At 42.8% G+C, this 22,081-nt stretch overlaps 1 long non-coding RNA gene across 1 annotated transcript; it reads left to right on the top strand.

Annotated features, from left to right (window-relative positions):
* Positions 1 to 16,860: 16,860 nt before the first annotated feature.
* Positions 16,861 to 21,867, top strand: LOC311033689. Its single transcript, XR_014599527.1, has 3 exons — positions 16,861 to 17,207; positions 19,239 to 19,484; positions 21,516 to 21,867. It is a non-coding gene; the product is annotated as an uncharacterized lncRNA (long non-coding RNA).
* Positions 21,868 to 22,081: the final 214 nt, after the last annotated feature.

The raw sequence follows: 22,081 nt of genomic DNA, 5'->3' as shown, positions 1-22,081 counted from the left end.
GATTCAGAGCTGTGCAATCTGAATCTGTCGGGACGGTCCTTCAGAACGTGTGCACATTGGCCTACAAGTGGCCTACAAGTGGGCAGGCCTTAGATCCGGAAGCAAGCCACGCTTTAACCAATCAAAGCCGCTTCAGTCTCCACAGACTTTATATGTCTGCGAGGCGAAACATATGGTCCGCGGCCCGGACTGACACAAATATTGCACATTGTCAAGATTTCATAAAAATGTCTCCGTAATCCACACAAGTATGTTTATAAATACTGTGTCAGTTAAGTTATATCCGTTGGCAACTGGTGTGGTTGTCTGTCTGTGAGAATGATCTCCCCGGCGTCTCCGCACGGTAACGTTACATCGCAATCTAAATTTAACTCTGTGAGGGTACAGATGGAACCAAATCGATCCGTGGACCCTCTCTGTCTCCAAAATGGCTCTTTTAAGCCACCCGCTCATATTGAACATAATTCCTAAGTAAATTGTTTATGAACAGAGCTAAATCAGTTTTGTGCCTCAGCCTCAGCATAAAAGAGTCATATGTTTTGGTCGCGGGATAGTGTCACGGAACCCATAGTGTTCCGTGGTGGAAGAAATGTTATCTAGTCGGAATGAAAACATACTGTAGGTGCACCACCGGAAGTGGAGGGCTGAGGGCATGGTCCAAACCCGGTTTCCAGTGAGCATAGGTCCGGTTAATTAGGTTTACTCTTTGCCTGGCCTACTTGTTGTTAACTAGTTGTAGGAACTATTGTTGTATTGTTGTATTGGATCTATTAGCTCGTGCTCATTTGATTTGGCTATTTTATCTCATATGTTTATGAAAGTAGATAGCTGATATATTTTACTTTTACCTTAGCGCTAGGTATACTCTTGGTTGCTTGTTTTTACAGGAAATGCACTTAAGGCTTCTGGTGATTAGTAGTTTCGTTCCCTACCTATGTTGAATGCACTTATTGTAAGTCGCTTTGGATAAAAGCGTCTGCTAAATGACTGTAATGTAATGTAATGTAATGTTTAGGCATACTGAGGTTACGTTTATGAATAGCAAATGAAACGCAGTTTTGGGGCGAGCGTTTTGATATGGCATATGTGTTGATAAAGACTTTAAGTGGAGGCGCGCATAGCAGAGCCACACGCACGCGCGCACGCGCACACGCACACGCACACGCACGCACGCACGCACGCACGCACGCACACACACACACACACACACACACACACACACACACACACACACACACACACACACACACACACACACACACACACACACACACACACACACACACACACACTCGATTGTCTGCTGTAATGTTAGATCCCATCGCAATCCTAAATTGAATGGCCACAATTTTACAGCGCGAGGTCGGCCTGAAGCCTGACACCTTTTTATATATTTATTATTAATAAGTAATTATGGTAACACTTTCTATGAAGGTCACCTCTATAATGCTTTATAAGCTCATTTATAATGCATTATAATGCCCTTATAAGGCATTATAATGCTCATTATAAATGTTTATAATCATGTATAACAACTTATAACCACGTTTATAACGTATTATAACTGCTGGTCATAATGCATTATTACGCTCAGTGGAACAGCACATTATAACTACCCTAACTTAGTCAGTTGTAAAGGCTCATAGAGAAGTGCTGTAATGTGTCATAACGCATTATAAAAATATGTTTATTAAATGGAATAATGTCTTATAAACATCAATAATATGCTATAACATGACTTTGAGACCTTTAAGTAAAGTGGTCACATATCCATGCGTTATTAGACATTGTATCATACTATAATACCCTATAGCACGACACAGTGACCTTTAAGTAAAGTGGAAACATTCTTTAATGGTTATTAGCACTTGTATCATACTATATCATACTGTATCATACTATATTAGTATACATTGCACGGATTTGTGCACGTCATTCCGTGCATAGTCGCCTAGAAACCCCCAAATTCCGTGCATATGTACGGGGAGTCCCACGGTGGGCGTAACCAGTCACAACCCGGAAAAAACAGGAAGTAGAGCAGTCCCCACAAAATTTACAATTCTGTGCCTATCGGTACGTAACTCAAACGGCGCTGAGTAGGCTCAAGGAAATGTCGCAATGTTCAGGACGGCAACTCGCTCGCTTTAGCTCGCTCGGTGGTCCTTCACACGGCGACAATTCCCTTGAGACTGCGTGCCTCCGAAATGGTTTAGTCACAATGGGGGAGATGCGAGGCGGCTATGCACGGAATTTGTGGTTTTCCAGTAGTCTATGCACGGATTTTGAGAAACGTTGAAAAACGTTCAATGAGAACGTTTCCTCTGGCGATCGGGTTGATCATACTATAATACCCTATAGCACGACGTAGTGACCTTTAAGTAAAGTGGAAACATTCTTTAATGGTCATTAGCACTTGTATCATACTATAATACCCTATAGCATGACGTAGTGACCTTTAAGTAAAGTGACAACATTCTTTACAAGTCATTAGCATTTGTATCATATTATAATACTCTATAGCTTGATGTAGAGAGAAAGAATGAATCCATATCAGTGTGTTTTGAGTTTGTTCATTTTACTGGACATTATGGAACTGCAACAAGACAGTTAAACACATAAACAATGAATTTAAGGCACGTTTCTTCATCACATTATCATAACAGGATGCATTGGCTTTCTTTTTGATTGATAGCTATACTGTAACTGGACATAAACAGAATAATTCATAATACATGATGCATCATTCCAGCATGTCAGAAATATAACAGGGGGCCTGTCCATTCACAGCCTTGAAGGTCATAAGTAAAATCTTAAAATCAATTCTAAAATTAACAGGCAACCAGTGAAGAGCAGCTAAAATAGGGGTGATATGGTCACGTTTTTTGGAGTTGGTTAAAAGTCTAGCAGCTGAGTTCTGTACCAATTGGAGACGCAATCTAAACGAGAGGAAATAAAAGCATGAATTACCTTTTCTCAATCTGCAGGTGACAGGAAGCTTTTGACTCTAGCTATATTCCTTAGCTGGAAGTAGCATGTTTGAACAGTTCGTGTCACTTGGGGAATAAAAGAGAGGCCAGAGTCGAAAAGCACACCCAGGTTATGGGCCACCTCCTACACGTTCGGGGATAGACTACCAAGCTCTGAGACAATATGTTGTGTAGAATTTGGGGGACCAAAGTTGACAATTTCTGATCTCGACTCATTTAGTAGGAAATTATTTGCCATCCAGCACTTTATATCGGAGAGACATGACTGGTCAGATTTAGCGCTCACTGACTCTCCTCCCGTCGGTGCTGTGTGTGACTGTCAGTGCGTCAGCGAGCTGTGCGTTGTGGAGTCTGACCCCAACCCGGCACAGAAAAAAAAGGGAGGGGGGGGGGGGGGGGGGTGTCTGCATATCAGGCAGAGACAAACTTAACTTCTGTCAAAAGGTGACAAAAGGTCTGTCGGATTAACGCATGCCTCCCGGAAAACTCAGCTGACCGGCGGGACTGGAGCGAGACTCCACGGCGTGTAGTCGTGGAGTAGTCGTGGAGAGGAGGAGGTGGCTCAGGAGGTGGCTCAGGAGGTAGATCAGAATACCTGGCAACCCTGACGTAGCCCCGACGGTAAGCGTGTTACGTCACTTCCTATACTGTCTGCGACGCTAGCGAGACGTACATCGTTTAGCTACCTAGGGTATGGGCGCCGATGACGTGGAGGAGAGAACACGCCCCCAGCGCCCACAGCGTCCCTGGCGGGAATCGAACCCAGGACCTTCTAGCTGTGAGGCGATAGCGCTACCGACTGCGCCACCGTGCCCCCACTAGCTGGTATCTTATGGCGCTAGCTGGTGGCGTGCAGAGCTGACCCGGAGAAAGCACACTAAGAGCGGACGACGCTGGTGTGTTTACTCGTTAGCTTGTGGGTGAGAAGTCACCCTGGAGAAAAACGCGATGTTAAGATGTCGTGTTTACCCTGTGTTAGCATGGTAGCCTGCAAAAAGTGTCGCTAGTGGGACTAGCTCTCGGTGACGACATGCTACGCTAGCTGGTAGTATATGATACTACCCGGTGGCGTCCCGCACTCTTTTCTGCGGGACCGGGGCTCTTGGACCCGGTCCTGCTCCTCAGAGTTGTGGAGGCCACGTTCACGTTAAGCGGTTTAAGCTTTAGGGAACAGAACAGGGAGGAGGGAAAAACAAAAACACAGGGGTTGAGCGGACTATGCTCACATGTTTGTTTTTCCCCTAGCTAGCTCGTGGCTAACTGTGGCTAGCAGTCTGTGGGGCTGAGGAGAGCTCAGGGCTCTCCTTCTGGCAACCTGCTGCTAGGCTGAGAAGTAGTAAACTATACTACACATTAGCAACTTAAGCTAGAAAAACTAGGGAACATGTTATGTTCCTCTAGGGAGAACCTTGCGATATTATCACAGGTTTCGTAAAGAAAGTCAACACCTACCATCAGTAGCGCCTCGCGGTCCGGGATATTATCCTGTCCTGTTGAGACTTTCGCCGTACTGACTTCATAAGGTGGACTGAGAAGGTGCTTCCTCGATCGCGAACGAGAAGAGAAACTGAATTAGGGAAAATGACCCTCCACTGACTGATATAGGATGAGGGCGGACCTCCAGTCAGAGGGAGGTCAGTCCAGCCAATAGAATTGTCTGGAAGTTTATGAAGGTGTACTTCTGTGTGATCACGCCGGAGGGCGCTCTCCCATAGGCGAGACATCGAGTGAATATTTGAAATAAAACAGGTCTACAAGGTAACAACGCGTTTACGCGCGAGCCATTATTAGCTTGTAGATCTGTTGTCCAAAATGTTGTGATGATTTTGACGTTGCACTACATACGGAAGTGATTTGCATAAGTATTGGGTCATAATGCATGTTATATTAATTGTACATTGTGCAAGTACAGTAACGCTATGCTGGTGCTCCAGGCAGACTATTGAGGATGTTTTGTTGAAAGTGTCGACTTAGTCGGGCAATGTGTCTGCTTGGACACTTGCCACATGCACACTCATACACTCCATGAGTTTGCTCTTCAATTAGTGTTGCAAGATGACTGAAACACCGTAACACCCATCTTTAACAAGACCAGGAGACCTGGTTCTGCCAGACCCAGAAGGAACAAATTCCTAGTAGGCAACACACCTACAAACCACTTTATAAGTAAAAAGTATAAATCATTTTAGGCATTTTGTGTGTGTAGCATCTTGTGTACAGGGGTATTTGGTTGTAGATTTGTGTATAGGCTAGACCAGCACTCCAGACTGATTACATTCACCTGTCCCTTGTCAGTCAGTGCAGAGAATATGGGCAGAAGGGCTTTGAATCCAGCATTTCATAAGTTTAGGTCATTTACTATGCTGCTTGTGTAGTAATAAGCCTCTGAAATAAGTTATGTAGAACAACAAAATTGCCTAAAAGTAATCCAGCGGACAACAGCAATAAGTTTTAAATTAATTTAATGCAATAAACTACAAAAAAGCCATGTTACTGTATAAATAAAACTTATGTGAACTTAGTAGCCCGCTTTCGGGACTCTCCTGGCTGCCGTAGAAGCCTAAATTAAACCAAAAAAACTAAGATGGCGTCGGGGCTAAGAGCAGTAGCCTACAACAAGTACAGATCCTGTACAGTTACATGGCACATATTTAAACCAGTTGAATTAAAGGTAATTCAATGTTTGTTAGGGTCCCCATTCACTGCTGGTTCAAATGGTAGCAAGTCCAGACCTGCTCTGTTGCCCTTGGTGGTTGAAATCTGAAGCGTTCCTGAATGGCCGGGGAGGAAAAGAGGGACAGACAGACCGACCGACAGACAAAGCCTCCTGTAGGCCGACCCCCTGGGTCTGGCAATAAAAAACATTCATTAATTAAGAGTGACTTTCTCTGTATGATGCGCTGACCACATCGGGGGTCCTCTCCTATAAACTTTTTAACAGAGTAGATGCAATTTCCTGTGTTTTGGTGAATTGTGGGAGTTTGATACCAAATCAAGGAGAAATCAAGGATAACGTGCTAAAAATAGTGTTTTTAGGACTACATTGTTAACATAACAGAATGTCTCTGTGTCGTTACACAAAGGGATGCTCAACATGTGGGTCGTGGCCCAAACCTTGTTGGATGGAGGACTCATCATGTAACTCCTAGTTATTCATACATTTACCTGAGGCAAGAAATTAACAATGAAACAAACTTTATTGTGTAATTATAAAAATACAAAAAATAAGTAATTTCCATTGTGGTGATTATGTCACATGTTTACATGGACCTTTAACAACACGCTTTAGGGCAGTGCTTCTCAAAGTGTGGTCCGGGGACCCCAGGGGTCCTTAAGGGGGTTCCAAGGGGTCCCCAGCAAAATGTATTAATATAGCATCAACATCAGTTTAACCACATTTTTTTAATGTATACTTATTGCGCCTTTCACCTATAGCACCGAAATGCTCTACAGCGTGTATTGCACAACACAACTTCTTCTCATTCGGGGTTCTGTGACTGAATTGTCCAATGCCTTTCTCCTTCACGCACTCTGTGCGGGTTACCATATCTGTCAGTGTCGGGTCCTATGTTGCCTATCCACCTGTTTCCGCGGGTAGTTTCCTGATGTGTGGGAAACATCCTGTGGAGGGACCGGAAGTAGGAAGTAGTGTCTCAGTGTGTTTACATTTGCCAGCAGAACGTAGCTGCAGCTTCACAGGTCGCATAGTGATTCTCCAAGACGTTTATTATTAAGACTCTGCTTTTCTTAACGTCACAATGAGCTCAGGGACAACGTGTGCTGTCATTACAACCAAACCAAACTAAACTAGAAAAAGTGCTCCTCGGAGCACAGGTCTCCGCCAGGTCAGGTAGGCTATTGTGGCCTCCTGGTGGCGCTATAATAGGCCAATGTGAAAAGGGTGCCATTTGTTCTTAGGCCTTGCACGACAATTGGACCCTGACTGCATTCATGATTTGAGGCATTTTGTTAAAAACATCTGTTTTGCTAAATTAGACCTGCTGGTGGCGCTATAACAGGCCAATGTTAAAAGGGTGGCATTTGTTCCTCAACAAAGTGTGAATGTGTGTGCAAAGTTTCAGCGCAATTGGACGGTACATTCATGATTTGCGGAATTTTGTTCAAAACAAGCCAATAATGCAAACTTTAGTTGTCAATCTTAGCCAATCAGGATGGAATATGAAAAATAAAACACATCCGTCGTGATCACATGACTATAGAGATCATGTGTACCGATTTGCGTGAAATTTGGATACAATTGGAAGGAGTAGTATAAAATAATGTGTTTTACATAAGTCGGCCTCCTGGTGGCGCTATAAAAGGCAGATGTGAAAAATGCAGGGCAAAGGTTTTTCCTTGACATCTAGGGAGTGTGCATACAAAGTTTTACACAGATCGGTGCAATTATAGGTAAAAACACAAATCGGCCTGTTATAGCGCCACCATGAGGCTGATTTGAAAATTTTCAAATGGTAGTTCTTCCTCGGCCTAATGGAAATGAGCGTGCAAGATTTCACGGAAATTGCATGCTGTGTTAATGATTTGAGGCATTTTGTTCAAAACAGAGAACTCCTGCAAACGTTTAATGACTATAGAGATACTGTGTACCGATTTGCGTGATTTTTGTACAAAATCTGTAGGAGTACTGTCAAAAAATATGTTTTGCACAAATCGGCCTCCTGGTGGCGCTATAAAAGGCCCATGAGAAAAAATTGGGGCAAAGGTTCTGAATTGGCATCCAGGGAGTGTGTGTGCACAGTTTCGCTGCGGTCAAGACAACGGTGCCGGAGATTAGCTGGTCACAGACGGACGGACACACACACACACACGGACGGACGGACGGGGTGGAAAACATACTCTCTCGCCATGCCTTTCGGCCTAGCGGAGACAATTAATGGCTTAAACTAGAGTGCTTCGTGTGGGGCACTCTAGTACACATGCATTAACACATCATGCATGTGTTAATGCATGATGACGTTAAGAAGTGGCCTCGTATCGCTTTGTGGAGTCCATAGTTCTAAGTAGGCTAATGTAAATGTACGCATCCATTATTACGACATGTCCTAAATGTTTTAGATACCTCCCGACACAGCTGATTCACGTAATCAATACATCATTTATGAACCCGTTATTATCCTTCAAGATAACCATCAGTCCCCGTGCTGAGGTCATAGCATCAACAGCAGTAAAAATGCAACGCAGATAGGTAGATGAATATAATTAAATGTGCAGGCCCAAGCCAAGTGCTCCAGTATTTTATTTGGGTAGTCTATTTGGGTCGGCGAGGAAACACGTGCTGTTTGTTGACATTCTAAGACCACCTCAAGGCTAATTTGCATATGACCTTCATATTATCCCACTGTCAACAAAGGAAAGGACATGTATTGTATTGTGTGGTGGCTATTCTCACCTTCTTAAGATAACTATGACTGTACAAATGAAAGCATGATTCTATTTGCACACTCACAATTACAACTGGTCTGGATAATGAACACTGAGGATTTTACTGTGAGAGACGCTATGCGCACAAACACGGCTTACACTTACCATAACTAAGTAACCAAGTGAAAGTACTCATTATACAAAATGTCCATTTCACAAGTCTTCAAAATGTTAAAAAGTATTTTAAGTTTTTCTCATGTTAGAATGTGTGCAGCCCTTGTAAATCTGAGAGGAGAGTTAATGTAAAGCCAACACAATGTAGATCACAATCACATCACTGTTAATTGTATTTTATGTATTTCTGTTTTGAGAGACCTGAATAAATGCTTATGTAATTTCTAATGAGATAATCCAGAAACAGTATTGTCTAATTTCCAAGCATTTTGTCCATTTTAGGGACAATATTAATGGGCACAGAGTTTTCGGTTATGAATCTGTTGCTACATTTCCCACCATAAGCATCTGAAATGTACATAATGACTACAGATGGCGCAATTACAACTAGATATTTCACAGTATTACAAGCATAGTAGTGACTGTAAGATTAGGTTCTTGAGTCCAGATGTTTTGCTTTCTGCAAAACACTTTCTGTACAGTCAATTACACAAGTAGCGTTTGGAAAATTCTCCAGGAAAACCTGTGGCATAGTAGCTTTTATGGTTTCACGAGGCAGCCATGGAATTAGATCCTTAGTGTGCTCAGCTAGATATTTCACAGTATTACAAGCATAGTAGTGACTGTAAGATTAGGTTCTTGAGTCCAGATGTTTTGCTTTCTGCAAAACACTTTCTGTACAGTCAATTACACAAGTAGCGTTTGGAAAATTCTCCAGGAAAACCTGTGGCATAGTAGCTTTTATGGTTTCACGAGGCAGCCATGGAATTAGATCCTTAGTGTGCTCAGCAATTACATCTATCCAGAATGACAATGTTTTACTAACCTGACTATGTGACCTTTTGAAGCGTTTTGCTGAATCAGGTTGCATTAATGTCATTACATTTTTCTTTGATTGATTGAAATTTGTATTAGGCAAAAGAATGTAAAACAACACAGTTACATTTATAATACTTTTGTCTAAAAGGTCCGACTAAAAAAGTCCTTGCGGACTTGTTTCCGTTGAGGTCCTTGGTCCATCTACAACAAGCATTGTTGATGTGCGGGCAAAGCTTTGTAAGCATGACACAAGAGTGTTGAATTCAAGTAGAGGAATCCCTGTGATAGAGAAGACAGTCTTCGTCATCTTTTAGGAGATCCTCTGCAACAGACTGTGAGCTCTCAAGGGATGGTTCAGTCAGCTCGCTAGATGTCCTGGTAGGTGGAGCTTTGGCATAGATGTGGTCCTCCATTCCTGGGTCTGACCACTGTGTCTGGACATCATGTGAGCTCTTTGCCACGGGATTTGGCTCCTCTGAAGCCTACATTGCAACTGGCTCGTCTGCGGGTACAGACATATTTAGTGTACAATGAGATGGATTGCAGTAGTTGTTATCGATTGAGACAGATGTAATTGTACATGTTTAACACACCACCATGCTTAAGGCACTGAATTAAACATACGATTATGACACATAGTTTTTTGAAAAAAGAAAAACTTTGTTTATTGCATCTTTTTTGTCTTTAAGGTTGTACCGTCACCTTCCTAAAATAATGGCCTACATCATTCTTTTTGGGAAATTATATTTTTGCCTAAAGAGTTGCTTGTGGCTAGAAATAGGCCATTATTTTGGCAAGGTGCGTGGAGAAGAAAAAAAAAACTAGCGCTGTGCGTGGGTGTGAGACGCACGCACGCGCGCGCACAAACACACACACACACACACACACACACACACACACACACAGCGCACGTGTGTGTGACGTTACAAATGACAGATTAGTACATGTGTTTGTGATCATAAATGCGTTGCAACTTTTTGTTTGCTATAGGTTGAATCGCTTGCAACACAATCACAATGAGCCCTGCCGTGGACCAGGCCAGGTCAGATTTGTTTTAATGCCTTGTAGAAATTAATCTTACCCGTTAAATGTCTCTGAACGATACTCTCCTCTGGAGGTCTCTCACCCAACAGCAGCGTTGGATATGGGTTGTCCCGTGTGGGTCTCTTGTCCACGAAGTGAAATGAACATACATACACAGCTTTGGGAGTTTTTTTTTAAGTTCAAGTTTCTTAGCCAACTTTTCGCATCGGATGCGATGGAATTGAGACGTTAAGCGAGAGAAAAGCAGAGATAAAAGACTTACTACGTTCTTGGAGTCAGAATCGCTATGCGACCTGTGAAGCTACAGCTACGTTCTGCTGGCAAATGTAAACACATTGAGCCGCTGCTTCCTACTTCCGGTCCGTCCGCAGGATGTTTCCCACACCAGATTCTTGCCCCAGTAAATTCCCGCGGAAACAGGTGGTTTGTAAACATGAGAGGATGCTGTGCGCGCAGTGGAGGGGTGAGCCTATAGAGGGCACTATTACCTGCAGCAGCTCTGGTCAAATGTACATTCATAAAAGAAATGGTCTTCACCGGGTTTAATGAAAGTAGATTAAATTATGCAGTTTGTAATATCTTGTTTACTCAATAAAAATGATTTGTCGGAATTTGGATCTGTTTGTCCTTTATTTGTATATAACTAGAAGCTCGCCCCCGCTACGCGGGGGCTCGCGTCTAGCCCGCGGCCACGCCCACGTAGCGCCCGCGGCCACTTGGCAACTCATATAGGTGGCGTAGCGTCATGAGGGTCAGTGGTGCCGTGGCTCGGTCAGTGAAGACCCTGTAGTGCGGATGATATGTGGCATAGAGGGGCAGATTGTAAATCCCCAGAGGAAACATCCGTGGGCTACCATTGGTTCAGCGATGTGTGCGGTCGCCCTGCGGCCCCTCCTCCTCCACCAATGTGCAGTATTGAGAGCCCTGACGTCACAACAATTGGAGCGATGGGCACTGCACTGTGGTTGGTTAGGGTACACCTAGGGCCCAGGTAGAACCCAGTTAAAGCCTGCATGGGCAAACCCAGGTAGGACCCGCCTTGGTCCCACATAAAAATGGGTAGTTGGGGCCCACCTAAGGGCCAGGTAGAAGCTACTTATAGCCTGCATGGGCATCACAGTTGGGACTGAAGTGGATGCCGCTGACATTGCTGACATGGGGTCCATATGGTTTAGCCCACCTTGAAACCATATGGGAACTACGCTGGCATGCTGGCTGTAATGCAAACGCTGCATCATACCTGCAGTGTGTAGTTTGATGTTGTGTGTGTAGCAGATATACCTGCAGTGTGTAGATCAATGTCCATATGAAAGTCAATGGCCAGCAGTGTTTTTTCCCCCAGCAGAGTTTCTAGTGTCTCTGTCTCTCTGTGGAAGAGGTCGCACATGAACTCTGCAGCCGCACTGAGGCGCTCCAACACAAACACTCTGACATTAAGCTGCTTGACACAACAAACATCAGCACGACGCTGCTGTTTGTCCAAAAGACACAATATCTCCTCTCCCACCGACGTCATGTGTTGATTTATCGACAGCCGTACAGACTCCTTTTGACACATTTTACCTCGTTTATCCAGCTCTCACTGACTCATCGGGCTGTTATTTTGCTGCGATCAAGTCAACGATGTGAGAGATTAGCTATCACAGACGGACGGACAGGGGGTGAAACATAGTCTTGCGCCATGCCTTTCGGCCTGGCGGAGACAATAAAAAAAGGAAAGTAAAGGAAATGAGCATTTCTGCAACAAAAGTAGTCAACAAACTATACTATGAAAACATGGGCCACATTGTCAAAGAATGTAAGAAAGAGGCAATCATGTAGAAAATAGCCGATCTACAAGCTTACAAAGCCTCTCAACGTGAGGCGTTTTGAGCTTGTAGATCGGCTATTTTCACAATATGTACTTGTGGAACGGAGTCAAACAGAATGGGGGGGTCCCCAGATCAAGTACGTTTATTTGGGGGGGGGGGGGTGCGGCGGCGTGAAAGGGTTGATAAGCACTGCTGTAATCGGAGCGTAATTATCTGAAATTACTACATGACCATAATGCAGCCTAATATGCGTTGCACGGGGCGGTCCTGCCATTACGTTAGTTACTGTAGTTGCTGTGGAGCTACATTCTCCAGAAGACACACACAAACATACACCATCTACAATGGACTAACTGAGCAGCAATATTGACATTCACCACACGAACGTGCATTGTTGACAAAGTGATTGCACAGCCGCTGCAGGCATGACAACCACGTTAGCGTTAGCGACATGGCAGCTATCACAGCGCCCTGTCCGTCATTGCTGGGACTGACTGTGATGGCTACTGCAGTAACAGCAAGCTGTCTGCGATGCCATTGTCTGGAGACTGCTGTTAGCGTGACACGACCAATGAGAGTGAGCGCTGTAGTAGTTGCTAAGATACGGTGGCGTCTCTGCCCCATAGCTTGTAGATCTCTCACGCATGATTGGCGTAGGCTGCGTTGCCAGGTCTGACTGTTTGTATAAGCGATTTTGGGCTTATTTGGGTGCACTTTTGGGCTCGTTTCCATAGACCACGGCAGCGCTTATTTCTTTCCCGTGACCGATGTGGCAAAAAAAGTGCAAAACGAACCATCCGGAAGAAAATTGCGAGATGAAATATATAGCACTTTTTGATTATTAGAGAAGGAGACACATGTGAAGGTTGAAAATGAAAGGTAGGAGATTATATAGTTTTGCATGAGGGATTTTTGTAGCAAGTTGTGAGAGAATTGGGCCACTCCTGTGGGCGGGGGGCTGATTAGAACCATTGGGGTTTGAAAGGAGACGCTCTCTGTTTGAGTAGTAGAGATATCAGCATTATGCCTATTATGCCTATAATAGCAGCATTATGACTATCTAACTCCCGAACACAACAACAGAGTGAAGGGCGCTTCCGGGTTCGTTCTACCCCGGGCATGCGCAGATTGCGCATTCTACTCTGTGATGACGTCGCGCGGAAACCTATGTATAACAGAAACCCCCCCCCCCCCCCAGCTGGCCAACGCAGGTGCGCTCAAATCAGGTTGATTCCACAGGTAGATTGGCATGTAGCGTCCCTCGATGACGCAGTCCAGCTGGGGGCGTGGCCTGATTGGCCCCGCACCGCCTCTGCCCCACTGACTCTCCCTGTTGAGCTGCTCACCTGACAGGCGGTTGCCTAGCGACACTCAACAATGTGTTGTATGTGTACATTGTATGTGTTATATGTGCCTGCAAACACAACAAGACCCTTAATTGGTATTTGACTCAACAAATTCCACTAACACATTCCACTGTGCTACGCCCCATCCTTGCAATTTTTGTGTTGCTTTTCTCTTTTTTACAGGTATCCGTGTGTCATGCCTACGTGCACTGGCCACGCCTAGTCAGTGCTCTAAACCAATCAAAATATCTACTGATGACATGTTGCCTTTGATTGACAGGTCCTGTGTCCAATCATGTAAGACCTGCAGTAAACATGGAGGTTTCTACACACAGTACACACTTCTTCTTTTGACTGCACCACAAGAACAGGTAAGATTCTGAATGGAAAATATGGAATTCAATGCACAACAGGATTCATATTTATATGAACGCTGGGTTGTGTCTTGTTTTTATTGTGAGTGAATTTGGGGGTTTGTGTGATGTGTAAATACTTATTGGCAGTGGTGGAAAAAGTACTCAAATGTTTTACTTAAGTAAAAGTATAATGCAATTTAGAAGTACTCTGTTACAAGTAAACGTCCGGAATTCAAAATGTACTTGAGTAAAAGTACAAAAGTATTGGTATCAAATTGTATTTAAAGTACCAAAAGTAAAAAAAAAAATCTCTTTTTTTTTTAATAGCAGATCTACAAGCTCACAACGTGTCGCATTGCGACGCGTTGTGAGCTTGTGGATCTGCTAGTAACTAAAGTTTTCAAATAATTGTAGTGAAGGAAAAGTACAATATTTGCCTCTGAGATGTAGTGAAGTAGTCGTAAAAGTACAGATAATTGGAAATACTGGAAGTAAAGTAAAAAACACCAACAAATTGTACTTAATAATTACAGTACTTGAGTAAATGTACTTAGTTACTTTACACCACTGCTTATTGGTAAATATGGATCAGCAGCTCAGGTTTGAATTGTTAAAATCATTTGAATCAAAATGCTTTATTATTTTACACAGGATAAGTTGTATGTGCAATACGATACAAACCTGTTTTAATTGTTTAAACCTTAACCTATAATATGAGTGCATGTGTCATTGCTTTGTGCATGTTGGCTGACTGTGGTTGAAGGAGGCTAATGATCATGTGTTGTTGGAAGAGACTTAAAACAGGACAATTTTGTGCCACTGTAAAGACAAGACAGAAGTGGGCCAGACTGTCAGACAGACAGACAGACAGACAGACAGACAGGCAGGCAGGCAGGCAGGCAGGCAGGCAGGCAGGCAGGCAGGCAGGCAGGCAGACAGACAGACAGACAGACAGACAGACAGACAGTATGACGGAAGGAATGTTCAAATGTCACACACGCACGCACGCACGCACGCACGCACGCACGCACGCACGCACGCACGCACGCACGCACGCACGCACGCACGCACACACACACACACACACACACACACACACACACACACACACACACAGGGCCACTGCTGGCCATGTGGGTGCCTCACCCACAAGTTGCTCTTTGGCGCCCTCTCCAGGCTACACATGCTTATAGGGCATAGCAGTTGCGGCCACTTCCTGGTTCCACTCAAGGAGTTTAGAAATGAAGGAAGGGACAGCCTAGGGGGCGGGCCGGCGCCATTGCTTGCATGGCAGACGCCATTGATGCTCATGGGAGGCAAAACTGGAACAGGAAGTTTGGTGAAATACTATGAAGTCTATGGCAGACAGCTGGACCAGCTTGTGAACAAACACTATTTCTGAACGATTATGTCCTTTGTCAGATAATCGGCCCAGGAATATAAAAGAAGACATATCACAGGTTTTTATCCAATCAATTCGGATTTTTTTAGCACGCTGTATCATTTTATTGAGGCATCTAAACAGTGGAATGTATCGTCCATAGACTACAAAAATCCTCTCTGGCAGTGTTGCCAGATTGTGAGAGGGAAATAAGCAACTAGGTCTAGGAAAACAAGCCCAAAAGAAGCACCGGGGGCCAGGGGATGGGGAGATGGAGCAGGGACCCCCTACCCTACTTCGGGGGGGGGGGGGTATATTGTATAATGATGTATACAATTGTGTTTCATAAACATACATGTTATTGTGCATCAATACTTTTAAAAATAATAGACAGATTAATATATTCATGCTTTTATATTTAACATACATGTACAGGGTACAGTGAGTAGGGTGGCCGCACTGCCATTTATAAACATACCTTATTAACCGAGAACAACAATCTGTCAATTGCACAATAATCATGTATACAAGCTATTCAAAATGGACAGAATCATTTATAGATATCATCATTTATTTAATACATAAATGTGGAAAATGTTTTAAAAAGATATATGAAGACAAATGGATATTTAAAAACATATATATATATCAAATATTTGTATATATATATGTATATATAATTTATTTTTATTTTTATTGTCTAATCAAGCAACAATTTCGCAGACCCCCTGCAGTACCTCGTGGACCCCCTAGGCGTTGCGGACCCCTGTTGAAGACTTGCACTAGGCCATTATGAGCACTTTAAACCTTTACTGTATACATTGAAAATAGCCGATCTACAAGCTCACAACGCGTTGTGAGCTTGTAGATCTGCTATTTTTAAAAAGATCTTGAAGTAAAATGTGAAATATTGAGGATTTTTGAAACACTAACAACACAAATCTGGTACTTTCAGATGGGGGTTAGGGACAAATACATATTCATTTGAGGGTCCATGACATAAACATAATTAAGAACCACTGGTTAAAATAATTTTAAAATGGTGAAGCCCAAGTCCAAATAATCAACTACACTTTAGAAAAAAGCCCATAAAACCGCAACCCGCAACTACCAATATTTACAAGCAACTTCACAGAAAAATAAGCCCAAAGTCGCTTATAATAAGTGGACATGGCAACACTGGTTTCTGTCTCGGCAGTATCGCCTACTTTGTGCTCTTTAGACAGCTCAATAAACTTATACAGTGGACACATCGAAAAGCAACACAGCAGAAAACAATGTGTTATATGTCTTCTTTTATTTGCCAGAAGCGATTACTTAACAAAGGTCTCAGTCATTCATAGATATTTTTTGTTCATAAGCTGGTCCACCGTCTCTCGTCCACTTCAATGCATTCCACCGAAGTCAAGGCTGCAGTCTGCCTCCCATGGTGCGACGAATCTGCCGACTGGAATTGCATGGTAGCGAAAATGACGTAGATGACCCTACCTTCTTTAAATATATCTTGGTTCCACTCTAGAATAAATAAGAAGGATGGATTACAGGGGCGTGCTGGGGGCGTGTCCCAGCGTAGTACCGGGGTATTGCACATGCGCAGTAAAATCCTGCCTGAACATACAAAAAGGCTCAGTAGATGGCAGCGTGTGACCCTTAAACGGTAGTGTTTGTTTTGTGTCACTTCAGTAGCCACGGAGACCTGCTGAAGATCTTTATTTGCTGAAATTAAATGTTAATATGGCCAAAACAAGTAGGCCTATTTAGTGCCATAATAGGCACAATTGTGTGGCATCACTGAATGAATATTAGCCCAAACTTGGATATGGGGGTTTATGTCACTTTGTTGTTGTTCTTTATAACTATGTAAGTCATTTAGTCCACTTGTGTATTAGAATTACAAACCTCCAGCTGTTTAGGTGCTGAGTGGAGAGAACAACAAACACACACCTCGACCGACTGAGAAGGGATCCTGGGGGTTTTTATGTAGCGCCTCTGCTGGAACACTCCGTCGTGCACTTCCTGATAACACTGCGCATGTGCAATACCCCGGTACTACGCTGGGACACGCCCCCAGCACACCCCTGTAATCCATCCTTCTTATTTATTCTAGGTTCCACTCAAGGAAATTAGAAAACAAGGAAGGGACAGCCTAGGGGGCGGGCCGACGCCATTGCTTGCATAGCAGACGCCATTGATGCTCATGGGAGCCAAAACTGGAACAGGAAGTTTGGTGAAATACTATGAAGTCTATGGCAGCCATCTGGACCAGCTTGTGAACAAACACTATTTCTGAATGATTGTGTCCTTTGTCAGATAATCGGTTCAGGAATATAAAAGAAGACATATCACAGGTTTTTATCCAATCAATTCGGATTTTTTTAGCACACTGTATAATTTTATTGAGGCATCTGAACAGCGGCATGTATCGTCCATAGACTGTATAAAAATCGTCTTTGGCAGTGTTGCCAGATTGTGTGAGAGAAATAAGCAACCAGGTCTAGGAAAACAAGCCTAAAAGAAGCACCGGGGGCCAGGGGTCTTCAACGTTTTCCCAAACTGATGGGGAGAAGGAGCAGGGACCCCCTAACCTACCTCGACCCCATATATTGTATAATTATGAATACAATTGTGTTTCATAAACATACATGTTATGTGCATCAATACTAAGCTATTAAAAATAATAGACAGATTAATATATTCGGGCTTTTATATTAAACAAACAGGGTACAGTGAGTAGGGTGGCCGCACTGCCATTTATAAACATACCTTATTAACCGAGAACAACAATCTGTCAATTGCACAATAATCATGTATACAAGCTATTCAAAATGGACAGAATAATTAATAGATATCATCATTTATTTAATACATAAATGTGGAAAATGTTTTTTTTTTAAATATATGAAGACAAATGGATATTTAAAAACATATATAACAAATATTTGTATATGTATATATCATTTATTTTTATTTTTATTGTCTAATCAAGCAACAATTTCACGGACCCCCTGCAATACCTTGTGGACCCCCTAGGCGTTGCGGACCCCTGTTGAAGACTTGCACTAGGCCATTATGAGCACTTTAAACCTTTACTGTATAAATTGAAAATAGCCGATCTACAAGCTCACAACGCGTTGTGAGCTTGTAGATATGCTATTTAAAAAAAAATCTTGAAGTAAAATGTGAAATATTGAGGATTTTTGAAACACTAACAACACAAATCTGGTACTTTCAGATGGGGGTTAGGGACAAATACATATTAATTTGAGGGTCCATGACATAAACATAATTAAGAACCACTGGTTAAAATAATTTTAAAATTGTGAAGCCCAAGTCCAAATAATCAACTACACTTTAGAAAAAAGCCCATAAAACCGCAACCCGCAACTACCAATATTTACAAGCAACTTCACAGAAAAATAAGCCCAAAGTCGCTTATAATAAGTGGACATGGCAACACTGGTTTCTGTCTCGGCAGTATCGCCTACTTTGTGCTCTTTAGACAGCTCAATAAACTTATACAGTGGACACATCGAAAAGCAACACAGCAGAAAACAATGTGTTATATGTCTTCTTTTATTTGCCAGAAGCGATTACTTAACAAAGGTCTCAGTCATTCATAGATATTTTTTGTTCATAAGCTGGTCCACCGTCTCTCGTCCACTTCAATGCATTCCACCGAAGTCAAGGCTGCAGTCTGCCTCCCATGGTGCGACGAATCTGCCGACTGGAATTGCATGGTAGCGAAAATGACGTAGATGACCCTACCTTCTTTAAATATATCTTGGTTCCACTCTAGAATAAATAAGAAGGATGGATTACAGGGGCGTGCTGGGGGCGTGTCCCAGCGTAGTACCGGGGTATTGCACATGCGCAGTAAAATCCTGCCTGAACATACAAAAAGGCTCAGTAGATGGCAGCGTGTGACCCTTAAACGGTAGTGTTTGTTTTGTGTCACTTCAGTAGCCACGGAGACCTGCTGAAGATCTTTATTTGCTGAAATTAAATGTTAATATGGCCAAAACAAGTAGGCCTATTTAGTGCCATAATAGGCACAATTGTGTGGCATCACTGAATGAATATTAGCCCAAACTTGGATATGGGGGTTTATGTCACTTTGTTGTTGTTCTTTATAACTATGTAAGTCATTTAGTCCACTTGTGTATTAGAATTACAAACCTCCAGCTGTTTAGGTGCTGAGTGGAGAGAACAACAAACACACACCTCGACCGACTGAGAAGGGATCCTGGGGGTTTTTATGTAGCGCCTCTGCTGGAACACTCCGTCGTGCACTTCCTGATAACACTGCGCATGTGCAATACCCCGGTACTACGCTGGGACACGCCCCCAGCACACCCCTGTAATCCATCCTTCTTATTTATTCTAGGTTCCACTCAAGGAAATTAGAAAACAAGGAAGGGACAGCCTAGGGGGCGGGCCGACGCCATTGCTTGCATAGCAGACGCCATTGATGCTCATGGGAGCCAAAACTGGAACAGGAAGTTTGGTGAAATACTATGAAGTCTATGGCAGCCATCTGGACCAGCTTGTGAACAAACACTATTTCTGAATGATTGTGTCCTTTGTCAGATAATCGGTTCAGGAATATAAAAGAAGACATATCACAGGTTTTTATCCAATCAATTCGGATTTTTTTAGCACACTGTATAATTTTATTGAGGCATCTGAACAGCGGCATGTATCGTCCATAGACTGTATAAAAATCGTCTTTGGCAGTGTTGCCAGATTGTGTGAGAGAAATAAGCAACCAGGTCTAGGAAAACAAGCCTAAAAGAAGCACCGGGGGCCAGGGGTCTTCAACGTTTTCCCAAACTGATGGGGAGAAGGAGCAGGGACCCCCTAACCTACCTCGACCCCATATATTGTATAATTATGAATACAATTGTGTTTCATAAACATACATGTTATGTGCATCAATACTAAGCTATTAAAAATAATAGACAGATTAATATATTCTGGCTTTTATATTAAACAAACAGGGTACAGTGAGTAGGGTGGCCGCACTGCCATTTATAAACATACCTTATTAACCGAGAACAACAATCTGTCAATTGCACAATAATCATGTATACAAGCTATTCAAAATGGACAGAATAATTAATAGATATCATCATTTATTTAATACATAAATGTGGAAAATGTTTTTTTTTTAAATATATGAAGACAAATGGATATTTAAAAACATATATAACAAATATTTGTATATGTATATATCATTTATTTTTATTTTTATTGTCTAATCAAGCAACAATTTCACGGACCCCCTGCAATACCTTGTGGACCCCCTAGGCGTTGCGGACCCCTGTTGAAGACTTGCACTAGGCCATTATGAGCACTTTAAACCTTTACTGTATACATTGAAAATAGCCGATCTACAAGCTCACAACGCGTTGTGAGCTTGTAGATATGCTATTTAAAAAAAAATCTTGAAGTAAAATGTGAAATATTGAGGATTTTTGAAACACTAACAACACAAATCTGGTACTTTCAGATGGGGGTTAGGGACAAATACATATTAATTTGAGGGTCCATGACATAAACATAATTAAGAACCACTGGTTAAAATAATTTTAAAATTGTGAAGCCCAAGTCCAAATAATCAACTACACTTTAGAAAAAAGCCCATAAAACCGCAACCCGCAACTACCAATATTTACAAGCAACTTCACAGAAAAATAAGCCCAAAGTCGCTTATAATAAGTGGACATGGCAACACTGGTTTCTGTCTCGGCAGTATCGCCTACTTTGTGCTCTTTAGACAGCTCAATAAACTTATACAGTGGACACATCGAAAAGCAACACAGCAGAAAACAATGTGTTATATGTCTTCTTTTATTTGCCAGAAGCGATTACTTAACAAAGGTCTCAGTCATTCATAGATATTTTTTGTTCATAAGCTGGTCCACCGTCTCTCGTCCACTTCAATGCATTCCACCGAAGTCAAGGCTGCAGTCTGCCTCCCATGGTGCGACGAATCTGGCGACTGGAATTGCATGGTAGCGAAAATGACGTAGATGACCCTACCTTCTTTAAATATATCTTGGTTCCACTCTAGAATAAATAAGAAGGATGGATTACAGGGGCGTGCTGGGGGCGTGTCCCAGCGTAGTACCGGGGTATTGCACATGCGCAGTAAAATCCTGCCTGAACATACAAAAAGGCTCAGTAGATGGCAGCGTGTGACCCTTAAACGGTAGTGTTTGTTTTGTGTCACTTCAGTAGCCACGGAGACCTGCTGAAGATCTTTATTTGCTGAAATTAAATGTTAATATGGCCAAAACAAGTAGGCCTATTTAGTGCCATAATAGGCACAATTGTGTGGCATCACTGAATGAATATTAGCCCAAACTTGGATATGGGGGTTTATGTCACTTTGTTGTTGTTCTTTATAACTATGTAAGTCATTTAGTCCACTTGTGTATTAGAATTACAAACCTCCAGCTGTTTAGGTGCTGAGTGGAGAGAACAACAAACACACACCTCGACCGACTGAGAAGGGATCCTGGGGGTTTTTATGTAGCGCCTCTGCTGGAACACTCCGTCGTGCACTTCCTGATAACACTGCGCATGTGCAATACCCCGGTACTACGCTGGGACACGCCCCCAGCACACCCCTGTAATCCATCCTTCTTATTTATTCTAGGTTCCACTCAAGGAAATTAGAAAACAAGGAAGGGACAGCCTAGGGGGCGGGCCGACGCCATTGCTTGCATAGCAGACGCCATTGATGCTCATGGGAGCCAAAACTGGAACAGGAAGTTTG

This window comes from Gymnoscopelus microlampas (genome assembly GCF_963454915.1).
Source record: "Gymnoscopelus microlampas genome assembly, chromosome: 18".
Lineage (NCBI taxonomy): Eukaryota > Metazoa > Chordata > Actinopteri > Myctophiformes > Myctophidae > Gymnoscopelus > Gymnoscopelus microlampas.
The sequence above is the reverse complement of the archived record's forward strand: the minus strand, read 5'-3'. Positions and strand labels throughout refer to the sequence as shown.